The sequence below is a fragment of the Piliocolobus tephrosceles genome, chromosome 1 (assembly GCF_002776525.5).
Source record: "Piliocolobus tephrosceles isolate RC106 chromosome 1, ASM277652v3, whole genome shotgun sequence".
NCBI lineage: Eukaryota > Metazoa > Chordata > Mammalia > Primates > Cercopithecidae > Piliocolobus > Piliocolobus tephrosceles.
The window spans coordinates 212,224,223-212,234,793 of NC_045434.1; the positions used below are offsets into that span (position 1 = coordinate 212,224,223).

Below are 10,571 nucleotides of genomic sequence, written 5' to 3' on the forward strand. Positions count from 1 at the left end.
CCCAGCTACTCGGGAGGCTGAGGCAGGAGAATGGCGTAAACCCGGGAGGCGGAGCTTGCAGTGAGCTGAGATCTGGCCACTGCACTCTAGCCTGGGCAACAGAGCGAGACTCCGTCTCAAAAAAAAAAAAAAAAATCCCCTCCTCAAGCAGTATTAATTGGACACATCAATGTCCAAACCGAGCCCACACAGTGTAGAATAGAAGCTGCAGTGCTGGCATGTGCTGGCATGAGTGAATTCTGTTGGACAGCCCTGTGCGGAATGTAAACCGGAGCTACGCCAAGAGCTTGCGAGCGCCTCCCAGAGACGAGGTGACTACTGGGACTTTGGACAAGTGCATTTCCACTTGAGGGGCATTTACTACCTTGCCATGGGGTATTAACCAAAGCTACCCCTATGACTGATATGACTGAAGGACAGGAAATTATTTTTTTCAGTTTTTTTTTTTACAGGCTCTTGCTCTGTTACCCAGGCTGAAATGCAGTAGTGCAATCACGGCTCACTGAAGCCTTGACCTCCAGGGCTCAGGCAACCCTCCTGCCTCAGCCTCCCAAGTAGCCAGGATCACAGGCGCACACCACCACACCCAGCTAATTGCTTTTATTTTTTGTAGGATAGGGTCTCCCTTATGTTGCCCAGGCTGGTCTCGAACTCCTGGGCTCTAGCGATCTTCCCATCTTGGCCTCTCAATGTGCTAGGATTACAGGTGTGAGCCACCACACCCAGCTAGAAGGACAGAAAATAATCTTGAAGACTGAAATACCCAGGACATGTTGGGTGATGTCAAGGAAACACTAACAGGGATGACAGTGTCCACAAGAGTTCCCTAATATGACAGAAATCATTTATACAGGACGGCATTACCTGGGGAAGGCAAGGAGGGGATACGCACATGAGCAGGGAGCCTCTTTTCCCCAGGACTGACTCTGGAACTCTGATGAGCAGCCGGATTCTGTAGCACCCAACAAACAGCTCTCACCTGACCAAACAGGAGCTGCTGGGTTGGTAGCTACAGTTCCAAGGTGAACGATGCCTCGTTTGGAAAGATGCCAATCTGATCAAAGATGGTAAAAACAAATCAGCTCTAAGGGCCGAAATGCATGTTGTTTTCCCAGCAGTGATGGGAGGACTGAACGGTATAAAACCTCCTGTATCTGTGCAGGGCTTTGGGTGCCAGTTCACCCTCCCCTTGTGGGCGGTGGTCAACAGCCTGGCCATATATTTAGACAGGAGGGCAATGGAAACTTGACCTATTAAACGGATATTTCTTTTTTTTTTTTGAGACAGAGTCTCGCTCTGTCGCCCAGGCTGGAGTGCAGTGGCCGGATCTCAGCTCACTGCAAGCTCCGCCTCCCGGGTTTACGCCATTCTCCTGCCTCAGCCTCCCGAGTAGCTGGGACTACAGGCGCCCGCCACCTCGCCCGGCTCGTTTTTTGTATTATTTTTTTTTAGTAGAGACGGGGTTTCACTGTGTTAGCCAGGATGGTCTCGATCTCCTGACCTCGTGTTCCGCCCGTCTCGGCCTCCCAAAGTGCTGGGATTACAGGCTTGAGCCACTGCGCCCGGCCTAAACGGGTATTTCTTTGGGACATAGCCCTATAGAAAACGAGGGGTAGGCTGGGTGTGGTGGTTCATGCCTGTAATCCCAGTACTTTGGGAGGCCAAGGCAGATGGATTACCTGAGATTAGGAGTTCAAGCCCAGCCTGGGCAACACGGTGAAACCCTGTCTCTACTAAAACTACAAAAATTAGCCAAGCATGGTGATGCCTGCCTGTAGTCCCAGCTACTTGGAAGGCTGAGGCAGGAGAATCGCTTGGACCTGGGAGGTGGAGGGTGCAGTGAGCTGAGATCACGCCACTGCACTCCAGGCTGGGCGACAGAGCGAGACTCCGTCTCAAAAAAAAAAAAAGAAAAAAGAAAACGAGGGGTGCATTAAAATCGGATCTGTTAATGCCCATCAGAAGAGCCTTCTAGGTTTGGAAGGTGACAGGAATCAACAGGTAGATATCAACAGGTAAATATCCCACATGCTCCCTTGAGGTGGCCACCTGGGTCCGTGAATTGAGGGGATGGGGCCCTGCAGCGGTGTAGAGATGGGCTGGATCTAGCATGTTCCTCCGCACCCTCTCGGGGGCATAATGCCAGGAAGAACTGTTCCGTGTGCCAGTGAGAGAGACAGACACTGCACAGGGTTGTGGGGTACATTCCCTGGTAGGACGCCCTGAGCATAGCTGGCAAGTGAGACTGAGGCTGGTAGCCCTGGGGGCTACAACTGGGTCTTGAATAGACGCTGACTTGGAGTGGGCTTTGCTTCCCCAGTGGAAAGTGCAAATGCTGAGGGTGCCAGAGCCAAACCAGAACAGAAGACACCACGTGGGTCTGGATGGCTGTCATTTCTTCAGACCACAGAACATGCTGTACAGCTCATAACGTCCAGCTACGGGCTGGACAGAGAGACAGCCTCCGCAGAGCAATAGTTTGATAAAGAAACGGAACCATGGCTGGGTGCGGCGGCTCACGCCTGTAATCCCAGCACTTTGGGAGGCCGAGGAGGGTGGATCACCTGAGGTCAGGAGTTCGAGATCAGCCTGGCCAACATGGCGAAACCCCGTCTCTACTAAAAATACAAAACTTAGCCAGGCGTGGTGGTGGGCACCTGTAATCCCAGCTACTTGGGAAGCTGAGACAGGAGAATTGCTAGAACCCGGGAAGTGGAGGTTGCAGTGAGCCGATATCTTGCCACTTCACTTCACTTTTCAGCCTGGGAAAAAGAGCGAGACCCTGTCTCAAAAAAAAAAAAAAAGAAAGAAAAAAGAAAAAGAAAAAAGAAATGGAACCGCTCTCCCGTTTTGTGGCCATCACCCAAGGCGGAGTGGCCCAAATTAAGTTCAATACTTTTGTGACTTAGGACCACAGCAAGAACCACAAAAGGCATTTTTATGCACCTTCCCATATTTGCAGAAAGAGAGATTATGTCTTCCCCTCTTTCCAAAGAGCTGAGGCAAAAGCCTAAGTTCAGGTTGTGTGAGGACACTATAAAGGCCAGCAGATCGGCAAAGTGGTCCAGGTTTAAAGGAAGAAATATGTCATCTACACTGAACGAGTGCAGGGGGAAAAGTCTAATGGCACAACTGTCCACGCCAGTGTTCATCCCAGCAAGGCTGTTATCATTAGGCTAACACTGGACAATGACCACAAAAAGATCCTTGAACGGGCCAGGTGTGGTAGCACATGCCTGTAATCCCAGCACTTTGGAAGGCCAAGACAAAAGGATCTCTTGAGCTAAGGAGTTCAAGACCAGCCTGGGCAACATAGCAAGACCTTGTCTCTTCTAAAAAAAAAAAAAGGTTTTTTTTGAGATTGAGTCTCGCTCTGTCGCCCAGGTTGGAGTGCAGTGGCACAATCTCGGCTCACTGCAATCTCCACCTCCCAGGTTAAGGGTTCAAGTGATTTTCCTGCCTCAGCCTCCCAAGTAGCTAGGACTACAGGCATGCACCACCATGTTTGGCTTATTTATTTATTTATTTATTTATTTATTTATTTATTTATTTATTTATTTATTTTTGAGACAGAGTCTCACTCTGTCGCCCAGGCTGGAGTGCAGTGGCACAATCTCGGGCTCACTGCAAGCTCCACCTCTGGGGTTCACATCATTCTCCTGCCTCAGCCTCCCAAGTAGCTGGGACCACAGGTGCCCGCCACCTACGCCCAGCTAACTTTTTGTATTTTTACTAGAGATGGGGTTTCACCGTGTTAGCCAGGATGGTCTCGATTTCTTAACCTCGTGATCTGCCCGCCTCAGCCTCCCAAAGTGCTGGGATTACAGGTGTGAGCCACCGCGCCTGGCCCATTTTTGTATTTTTTTTTGTAGAGATAGGGTTTCACCATGTTGGCCATGCTGGTTTCAAACTCCTGATCTTAAGTAATCCACCTGCTTTGGCCTCAAAAAGTGCTGGGATTACAGGTGTGAGCCACCATACCCTACCGCTACTAAAAAAAAATTTTTTTTAATTAGCTGGGCGTAGCGGCATGCACCTACAGTCCCAGCTACTCCAGAGGCTGAGGCAGGAGAATCACTTGAGCCCCGGCAGTCGAGGCTGCAGTGAGCTGTGATTGCACCACTGCACTCTATCCTGGGCAACAGAATGAGACCCTATCTCAAAAGAAAAAAAGAAAAGAAAAGAAAAACCCTTGGCTGGGTATGGTGGCTCATTCTTGTAATCCCAGCACTTTGGGAGGCCGAGGCAGGTGGATCACCTGAGGTCAGGAATTTGAGACCAGCCTGGCCAACATGATGAAACCCCATCTGTACTAAAAATACAAAAATTAGCTGGGCATGGTCAGGCACAGTGGCTCAAGGCCTGTAATCCCAGCACTTTGGGAGACCAAGGCAGGTGGATCACTTGAGGTCAGGAGTTCGAGACCAGCCTGTCCAACATGATGAAACCCCATCTCTACTAAAAACATACAAATTAGCTGGGCATGGTGGCGCATGCCTGTAATCCCAGCTACTCAGGAGATTGAGGCAGGAGAATCACCGGAACCCGGGAGATGGAGCTTGCAGTGAGCCAAGATCATGCCACTGCACTCCAGCCTGGGCGACAAAGCAAGACTCTGTCTCAAAAAAAAAAAAAAAGAAAGAAAGAAAAAATCCTTGAATGGAAAGCCAAATCTCACCATGTAGGAAATGAAAGAGGCAAATACAAGAAAGAGATAATTAACAGATGCAAGAATACAGTCATCTTACATACAAACTTTCCTTAAAACTGCTAAAATGGAAAAAAGAAAAAAGTAGAACTGGCAGCAGAAAGGCTGGCTGTCTGAAGTGGAGAGACGAAGGCATGAAGGGCTGGCTCACCTGCCTCCCCCAGTGTGTGCCCACACTCAGCCTGGGAGGCACTAAGGAGTGTCCCCATGTGCTATTCCTGTTTTCCTGGTGGATCTGGGGAAGGAGGGTGGGGATGATGACGGCATGACTATAATTCTTGCTGAGGGAGGAGTACACTGGTATAATGACTGTGATTTTTTTCTTTCTTCCCAATAGCAGCTCAATGGCACTTACACTGCCACTAAAAAGGATGTGTAGGTTATGAAGCAACGTGGAAAACTGCTAATGAGCCAATGTTAAGTGAAAAAAAGCCAATTCCAAAAGCACATGCCTAGCTGCTCAAAAAAATTAAAAACTGAATTACCATATGATCCAGCAATTTGGGTATATACCCGAGATAACTGACAGCAGGGACTTCAACAGATATCTGTCCACCCATGTTCACAGCACAGCATTATTCACAGGAGTCATAAAGTGGGAGCAACACAAGTGCCCATCAGGTGAATGAACAAAAGAACATGCTCCTGGCCAGGCGCAGTGGCTCACGCCTGGAATCCCAGCACTTTGGGAAGCTGAGGCGAGCAGATCGTTTGAGGTCAGGAGTTTGAGACCAGCCTGACCAACATGGAGAAACCCCGTCTCTGCTAAAAATACAAAACTAGCCGGGTGTGGTGGCACACGCCTGTACTCCCAGCTACTCAGGAGGCTGAGGCAGGAGAATCACTTAAACCTGAGAGGCGGAGGCTGTGGTGAGCTGAGATGGCACCATTGCACTCCAGCCTGGGTGACAAGAGTGAAAATCTGTCTCAAAAAAAATACAAAAATTAGCCAGGTGTAGTGGTGCATACCTGTAATTCCAGCTACTCAGGAGGCCGAGGCAGGAGAATTGCTTGAATCAGGGAGGTGGAGATTGCAGTGAGGCTGAGATCACGTCACTGCACTCCAGCCTGGGTGACAGAGCAAGACACTGTCTCAAAAAAAAGAAAAAAAAAGAAAAGAATGTAGTATCTACACACACTGGAATGTCCAGCCTTAAAAATGAAAGAAATTCTGAAACTTGCCCCCACAGGGATTAAGTGTCAAGAAAGCATATGCTAAATTAATGAAGCCAGCCTTAAAAAGACACATACTGTATGATTCCACTCCTGTGCAGTACCTAGAGTTGTCAAAAGCACAGAGACAGCAGAATGGCTGCCAGGGCTGGGAGGAGAGGGGAGTTAGTGTTTAAGGGGAAAAGAATTTCAATTTTGCAACATGAAAAAAATGTCTGGGGGTGGGTGGTGGTGACGGTTGCACAATAGTGTGAATGTACTAAATCCCACAGAACTGTACTCTTAAAAATGCTTAAAATGGTAAATTTTATGTTATGTATATTTTAAAATTAAAACATGAAAATTAAGATAAAACCATATGCCTACTAATTACAACTAAATTATTTTTTATTTATTATTATTATTATTTTTGAGATGGAGTCTTGCTCTGTTGCCCAGGCTGGAGTGCAGTGGCGCTATCCCAGCTCACTGCAAGCTCTGCCTCCTGGGTTCACGCCATTCTCCTGCCTCAGCCTCCCGAGTAGCTGGGACCACAGTTGCCCGCCACCACGCCCGGCTAATTTTTTTGTATTTTTTTAGTAGACACAGGGTTTCACCGCGTTAGCCAGGATGGTCTCGATCTCCGGACCTCGTGATCCGCCCGCCTCAGCCTCCCAAAGTGCTGGGATTACAGGCGCGAGTCACTGTGCCCAGCCTATTTTTTATCTTATTTTAAGTTCTGGGATACGTGTGCAGGACATGCAGGTTTGCTCCATAGGTAAACGTGTGCCATGGTGATTTGCTGCACCTATCAATCCATCACCTGGGTATTAAGCCCTGCATGCATTAGCTATTTATCCTGATCTCTCCCACCCCCCACCCCTCACCAACAAGCCCCAGTGTGTGTTGCTCCCCTCCCTGTGTCCATGTGTTCTCACAATTACAACTAAGTTAAAATGCATGTCCAAGAGAAGTTAATGGAAAGGACACCCAAATGGGCAACCGCTGTGTTAGGCAAAAGGGATGATAATAAATGGCTTCTGTTTCTAATCCACTCCACACCAGCTCCTTTGCAGATACCGCATGGATTGCTATGTGCCTGGCACTTTACACAGGATAATATACAAAATCCTCAAGACTAACAGGTAGGTATTGCTATCTCAGTGTTACAACTGGACTCTGAGATTCTGATGGGTTCAGCGACTTGCCCAAGGTCACCCAGCAGATAAAAAGTGGCTGGGTGGCCAGGCCCAGCACTTTGGGAGGCCAAGGCGGGTGGATCACCTGAGGTCAGGAGTTTGAGACCAGTCTGGCCAACATGGCAAAACCCCGTCTCTACTAAAAATACAAAAATTAGCCAGGTATAGTGGCACGTGCCTGTAATCTCAGCTACTCAGGAGGCTGAGGCAGAAGAATTGCTTGAACCTGGGAGGTGGAGGTTGCAGTGAGCCAAGATCCCACCACTGCACTCCAGCCTGCACTGTACTCCAGCCTGGGCAACAGAGTGAGACTCTGCCTCAAAAAAAAAAAAAAAAAAAAGAAAGTGGCTGGGAAAAAACCCCGTTCAGCTGACTCCAAAGACAGTACATTCTCTTCCATGTGGCAATCCCCCTCAAACCACCACCTCACCCAGCCCCACCCTCACCTGGACATAAATGACTATCTTTTTTTTTTTTTTTTTTTCCTGAGACAGGGTCTCGCTGTGTCACCCAGGCTGGAGTGCAGTGTTGCAACCATAGCTCACTGCAGCCTTAAATTCCTTGACTCACGTAATCCTCCCACCTTAGTCTCTCACGTAGCTGGGGCTACAGGCGTGCATCACAACGCCCAGCTAATTTGTTTTTATTTTTTGCAGAGATGGGGGTCTCACTGTATTGCCCAGGCTGGTCTCAAACTCCTAGGCTCAAATGATCCTCCTTCCCTAGCCTCCCAAAGTGTTAGGGATACAGGCATGAACCACCCTGCCTAGCCATAAATGGTTTGCCAAAGGTTCAAAAACAAGGCCGATTATGCTTCCCTATTGATAAGAAAGCTCTTCTTCCAGATTTCATGACCAACATAGACAACAGCAATGCCCCCACTGTGGCTGATGCAAGAGGAGGGCCTAGCCCTTCCAGAGAGCCCCGGAGCACCTCACCCAGTCATTCTCCCATGTCCTTATCCACCCCTCCCACAAACTTCAATGACGAACGGGGCTCCCCAAACCCCTCCCAGTGCCACCAGCCCCATACCATGTCCTGGGGTAAGAGGTGGGAACAGAGCAGCATCTGTGTCCCCATCTGAGCCCTCCCCTGACCTCTGCCAGTGGCTGCCCAACAGACGAAAGTTCAAAATGTGAGGGGCTGTGTGATCTCAGAGAGAGAGAGCAGTCCTGGGCTGGGAATGGGCTGCGGAGGCCAGGGATTGTTGTTGAAGATAAAGAGGGAGGAGTTTGTTGGAGACGGAAAGTAAGAAAAGCATTTCTCCTCCTGAGCTCCAGAAGTTAGGCCAGGAGGTTAGGGGTGGGGTGGGGTGGGCTGCCAGTTCATAAAAGTTGGGGAACGGCAAGCAGGAAGGAGGCTGTGGTCAATAGTCCAGCAGAGATCACCAGGAACTCTGACATCTTTGCCTAAAGTCACCCAGGAGAAAGTGGCAGAACAGGGCAGCTTCCCTGCTAAGATAACAGCACTCCCCACCGTCCCCAGAAAACACAGAAAGACATTCCTGTTTATCTGCAGTGGGCTGAATGGTAGCCCCCACAAAGCTAGGTCTTAACCCCCAGGACCTAGACATTATCTGGAAAAAGAAAAATGTGGAAAATGGGTCTTTGCTGATGTAAGTAAGTTAAGGATCCTGAAATGATTTCTACCTGAATTATCCAAGGGAGCCCTAAATCCAAAGACAAGCATCCTTATAAGAGACAGACAGAGACCCAGACACACGGAGGAGACGCCCTTGTGAAGACGGAGGCAGAGACTGGAGTGATGCAGCCACAGGCCAAGATACGCTGTAGCCTCCAGAAGGAAAAGCAAAGAAGGATTATCCCCCTACAGCCCCCGGAGGGAGTGAGGCCTTGCTGATGCCTTCATTTTTAACTTCTGGCCTCCAGAACTGTGAGAGAATACATTTCTTTTTTTTTTTTTTTTTGAGATGGAGTTTCGCTCTGTCACCCAGGCTAGAGTGCAGTGGTGTAGTCTAGCTCACTGCAACCTCTGCCTCCTGGGTTCAAGAGATTCTCCTGTCTCAGCCTCCCAAATAGCTGGGACTACAGTCATGTGCCACCATGCCTGGCTAATTTTTGTATTTTTAGTAGAGACAGGGCTTCACCATTTTGGCCAGGTTGGTCTCGAACTCCTGACCTCAGGTGATCTGCCCACCTCAGCCTCCCGAAGTGCTGGGATTACAGGCGTGAGCCACCACACCCAGCCCATTTCTGTTATTTTCTTTTAGTGACAGGATCTCACGATGTTGCCCAGGTTGTAGAGCCATGGCTACTCACAGGCTCCATCACGGCTCCCTGCAGCCTTAAACTCCTGGGCACAAATGATCCTCCCACCTCAGCCTCCCAAGTAGCTGAAACTATAAGCATGCACATTTCTGTTGTTTTAAGCCACAAAGTTTGAGGTCATTTGTTACAGCAACTACAGGAGGTTAACAACAGTTGAGCACCCCAAATCTGAAATCTAAAACGTTCCAAAATCTGAAATTTTTGAGTGCCATCATGATTGAATACAAAACTCTTTGGAGCATTTTATTTTGTTTTATTTTATTTTATTTTATTTATTTTTTTGAGACGGAGTCTTGCTCTGTCACCCAGGCTGCAGCACAGTGGAGCGATCTTGGCTCACTGCAAGCTCCTCCTCCCGGGTTCACACCATTCTCCTGCCTCAGCCTCCAGAGTAGCTGGGACTACAGGCACCCGCCGCCACGCCCAGCTAATTTTTTGTATTTTCAGTAGAGACGGGATTTCACCATGTTAGCCAGGATGGTCTCGATCTCCTGCCCTGGTGATCTGCCCGCCTCAGCCTCCCAAGGTGCTGGGATTACAGGCGTGAGCCGCCATGCCCGGCTGCTCTTTGGAGCATTTTAGATGTCAGACATTTGAATTTGGAATGCCCAGTAGGTAAGCATATAATGCAAATATTCCCAAATCCAAAATCCAACCCATTTCTGGTCCCAAGCATTTTGGATAAGGGATATTTAACCTGTACAGCATCCCTCCAGGACGAAAAATCCCAAAAGGGTCCATCCCTTTCTGCATCTCCTCCTCCCCGACCCTACTCCTGGCACCTCCCACTCTTCCAGCATTTTCTCTAAGTGGAAGCAATTTCCCCCAATATGAGTGAAACAGAAGCCAACTGAAATACCACTTTAGAAATGCCGCACCCTTCACTGTGATCACTCCCCCTGTGCTCAGAATGCAATAGGAAGGCTGGGCATGGTGGCTCACGCCTTTAAACCTAGCACTTTGGGAGGCCAAGGTGGACGGATCACCTGAGGTCAGGAGTTTGAGACCAGCCTGGCCAACATGGCAAAACACCGTCTCTGCTAAAAATACTAAAAATAGTTGGCCATAGTGGCACATGTCTGTAATCCTAGCTACTTGGGAGGTTGAGGTGGGAGAATCGCTTGAACCTGGGAGGCAGAGGTTGCAGTGAGCCGAGATCACACCGCTGCACTCCAGCCTGGGCAACAAAGTGAGACTCCATCTCAAAAAAAAAAAAAAAAAAAA

The 10,571-nt window shown here is 48.9% G+C and overlaps 1 protein-coding gene across 7 annotated transcripts in view; it reads right to left on the reverse strand.

The window, feature by feature from the left end:
• PIK3CD (phosphatidylinositol-4,5-bisphosphate 3-kinase catalytic subunit delta) overlaps positions 1 to 10,571 on the reverse strand; it is a 97,454-nt gene that overhangs the window by 57,756 nt on the left and 29,127 nt on the right. The window lies entirely within an intron of this gene.